This window comes from Hibiscus syriacus, unplaced genomic scaffold (genome assembly GCF_006381635.1).
Source record: "Hibiscus syriacus cultivar Baekdansim isolate YM2019G1 unplaced genomic scaffold, ASM638163v2 tig00110392_pilon, whole genome shotgun sequence".
Classification (NCBI taxonomy): Eukaryota; Viridiplantae; Streptophyta; class Magnoliopsida; order Malvales; family Malvaceae; genus Hibiscus; species Hibiscus syriacus.
This window is the reverse complement of record NW_024062720.1, coordinates 257,074-261,607: the sequence shown is the minus strand read 5'-3', so window position 1 is coordinate 261,607 and position 4,534 is coordinate 257,074.

Sequence of the window (4,534 nt, the reverse complement as noted above, 5' to 3'; positions counted from 1 at the left end):
TGTTTTCAAAGCCTTAGGGTCATCTGTAAGTCCTGCAGTGCATGATGTTTCCAAAAAGCCTTCGGGAGCTTTTTGATGTTTTCAAACCTTAGGGTCATCTGTAAGTCCTGCAGTGCATGATGTTTCCAAAAAGCCTTCGGGAGCTTTTTGATGTTTTCAAAGCCTTAGGGTCATTTGTAAGTCCTGCAGTGCATGATGTTTCCAAAAAGCCTTCGGGAGCTTTTTGATGTTTTCAAAGCCTTAGGTTCATCTGTAAGTCCTGCAGTGCATGATGTTTCCAAAAAGCCTTCGGGAGCTTTTTGATGTTTTCAAAGCCTTAGGGTCATCTTTAAGTTCTGCAGTGCATGATGTTTCCAAAACGCATTCGGGAGCTTTTTGATGTTTTCAAAGCCTTAGGGTCATCTGTAAGTCCTACAGTGCATGATGTTTCCAAAAAGCCTTCGGGAGCTTTTTGATGTTTTCAAAACCTTAGGGTCATCTGTAAGTCTTGCAGTGCATGATGTTTCCAAAAAGCCTTAGGGAGCTTTTTGATGTTTTCAAAGCCTTAGGGTCATCTGTAAGTCCTGTAGTGCATGATGTTTCCAAAATGCCTTAGGGAGCTTTTTGATGTTTTCAAAGCCTTAGGGTCATCTGTAAGTCCTGCAGTGCATGATGTTTCCAAAAAGCCTTCGGGAGCTTTTTGATGTTTTCAAAGCCTTAGGGTCATCTGTAAGTCCTGCAGTGCATGATGTTTCCAAAAAGCCTTCGGGAGCTTTTTGATGTTTTCAAAACCTTAGGGTCATCTGTAAGTCCTGTAGTGCATGATGTTTCCAAAAAGCCTTCGGGAGCTTTTTGATGTTTTCAAAGCCTTAGGGTCATCTGTAAGTCCTACAGTGCATGATGTTTCCAAAAATCATTCGGGAGCTTTTTGATGTTTTCAAAGCCTTAGGGTCATCTGTAAGTCCTGCAGTGCATGATGTTTCCAAAAAGCCTTCGGGAGCTTTTTGATGTTTTCAAAGCCATAGGGTCATCTGTAAGTCCTGCAGTGCATGATGTTTCCAAAACGCCTTCGGGAGCTTTTTGATGTTTTCAAAGCCTTAGGGTCATCTATAAGTCCTGCAGTGCATGATGTTTCCAAAAAGCCTTCGGGAGCTTTTTGATGTTTTCAAAGCCTTAGGGTCATCTATAAGTCCTGTAGTGCATGATGTTTCCAAAAAGCCTTCGGGAGCTTTTTGATGTTTTCAAAACCTTAGGGTCATCTGTAAGTCCTGCAGTGCATGATGTTTTTACGACCTCTGGAATGATGTTGTTAACATTTCAGTTTTACTCAAAAGAAGTCAAATGAAAAATTATTGGTTTTTCGTCTTTGCTCTATTCTTGTTAAAACAAGAATGAGCAAAGAGGGGCAGCTGTAAACACTAATTTTTCATTTTACTTAAATTATTATTAAATTTATTATTATTATTAAATATTATTATATATATATATTATATTATTAAATAATTATTATTTACAAATAAGCCCAATGAAAACTGGACCGGCCCAGTTACAAACAAAATAGAACCGGCCCAGACCAACTAGAAACCCTAAACATTTAGGGTTTCAGCTAGGGTTTCTAAACCCTAGCTCCAGCCGCCTTCTCAAGCTTCCAGAAGCCACAGCCGCCGCTCATTGCCATCTCCACGTTGACGCTTCAGCTACCGCCACGCCTCGCCACCACCGAAAGATCCAGAAGACCCAGATGGCCGTCCACGTTGCTGCTCTAAGGGTGTGTCACCACATAGCTCGATGACTCACCGAGGTGCCCCCTTCTGTGACCGGTCCGAGATCCACACCGTCGATGGATATAAAAGCCATCGACCACACCTGCAACAAGGGGAAGAGGAGAGACAAAAAACAAAGAAGGCCACAGCAAGCAAAGACACACAGCAAGAACAGAGAACAGAAAACAGAGGAGACCAACGGCCACGGAGAGCAAGAAAAAACCAGAGAGGAATAACGACGAACACGAACAGACAGCAACCACTCGCAGCAGCCAAATATTGAAAGAAAAGAGAGAAAAGAAGCTTACCAAGGAAACTGCAGTCATCGGATTCTCCTTACGAGGTCGGAAAATCGAAAGTCGAAGGTAAAAACCTTCGATTTATTTTTTAGATCTAGAACGATCTAAAGCGTTTTAGGACAAACGAAGGCCATATTCAGCCTTAGAAAGTCGAGATCTATGCTCTAGGGTAATTTAGGAGTTCCGGTCACCGTGAGCGGTGGCCGGCGGTGGCGATCGGCGCCGGAAACGGAGGCCGGTTTTCTCCTCCGGCGGGAAGAAGGAAGAGAGAGGGCAGAGAGATTTCTCATATCTCTCTTTAAGAGAGAAAATGAGAAAGCAGAAATGAGGAAGCTTGGCCCTTTGGGCCAAGCGTTTAGGGTATTTATACACTCTCTTAAACGGCGTCGTTTAAGAGAGGACCTGGGTGTAATTTGGTAAGGGTAAAACCCTTTCCACAGCCATTATAATTTTATGATCTTATATTTTAGTCACTGAACTCAATTTTAGATCTTTATAATTCGGTTCTTTAATTTTAATTTTATTTATTTTAGTCCTTTATATTAAATAATATATTTAGGATAAATATCGCATTTAGTCCCTCATAGTTTTATAAATTTTATTTTAGCCCTAAATAAATAATTAAGGTTAAATTAAAATATTAGGATATAGATTTCTTAATATTTCGAATTTGGTCTTTTATTTTTCAATACTTTATACTTTTGATCATATAATTTTAATTTTATTTATTATATTGCAATTTTATTTTATTGTTATATATTTAAATTAATAATTATTATTATTTTAATCATATTTGATTAATTTTATAAAAATAATAATGTTTGTTTATTTTTTTAATATCAAAGAAAAGGGCAGTCTTAAAGCAACTAGATGTCTGTTTTCTGATATTTTTAAATAAATAAATATTTTACTTTTATAAATTGTATATATTAATCTATTTTTTTAGATAAATGTTTCAATATTTATTTATTTTTTAATATCAAAGGAAAGAGCTGTCTTAAAGCACCTAGAAGCTCTTTTCTGATATATCTAAATAAATAAATATCTTATTTATATAAATTAATAAATTTACTTAAAATTATAGTAATAAATTTAAATTAAATATATCTTTGAATTCTTAAATTTCTAATAATAGAGACAATGTATAATTAAAAAGTACCAATTTTGGGCGTTGTAGGGGTGCTAATCCTTCCCTAAACGTAACCGACCACGAATCCCTTTTTATTATTAAAAAGAAAGAATTTTTGGTTAAAACACAGATCAGTTTATCTTTTAATCGATGTTTTGTTAAAAACTCTTTTAAAGGATGATTTTTATGTATTCGACCTACCTGATCCAAAAGGCCGATGGCGACTCCCAAAATTATTTTAAAAAACCATTTATTCACATCACTTTTCCCGCCAAGTAAAAAATTCGTGCCTAGACGAAAACCGGTTACGACAGACATTACAGCAAAAATCAGGTAAAATCATATTCAAACTTTTTTCCGAATGTTTGAGAAGTTAATTATGCATGGAATCATTTGTTACTGCATTTTCATGTTCGGATTTTTCATAGGGAACTGAATCAGAAATTTGATTTATACAAAAACTATTTATCATTACATCAATGATTAGTTCACAATATCTTTAACAAGCTTTGTTCTCCTTCCATGGCTTCATTAAGCTTCAATGATCGATAAGCAAAAACGGATAAATTACAGGCTCCATAGTCCATACTACATAAAACAAAAATGGGCTATCCTACCCTTTCTTCGTCTTCTTTTCTGATAAATAAAGTTTTCATTCCATCAAGCAAAAGTTATCCCGCTCTTATTTACTTCTACTGTTATTTTAAACATCCATTTTTCAAGGTAAGCCTCTTCGAAGATGGTCCTGAAAATGATTTTTGGCCCAATGGGGCAAAAATTTTATTTATTTAGCTCAATAGGGCATGTTGTAGTTTATTTTGGGATCTACGTCATTTGCTCGAGGTGATGAGTTCCATTGAAAATAATTTTTAAATCGACGTATCAGTATTTAATTATTTTTTCTTGAAACTCATCATCTTAACTTGACGAGTTTCATTAAAGTAATAGTTTTTTTCTATTATGATTTTTTTAAAAAAGTAAAAAAAAATGGAACTCATCACGCCGAGGTGATAAGTTCCATCTGTCATACTTATGCTTTATTTAGTTCAAAGTATTAAATGCTTTGAGGTTTTATTTAGTTCGAAGTATTAAATGATGTGATTGAGCACTAAAATAGATTTTGTAATAGATAAAAACAACATTACATTAAGAAAATAAAAAAAACAAAATTAACACTAACACATTATATTAATGAAATAAATACAACAAACCTTAAACAATAAAATAAAATCATAAACATACTACTATTCTTTATGATGTTTTAATCATTGTACTCAATAGACTTGTCAGAAGTAATATTAAGGTTTTTAATTCTCCATTTTTTTGTTGACGTTCACGTAAAAATTGGAACCATGCTTCCAGGT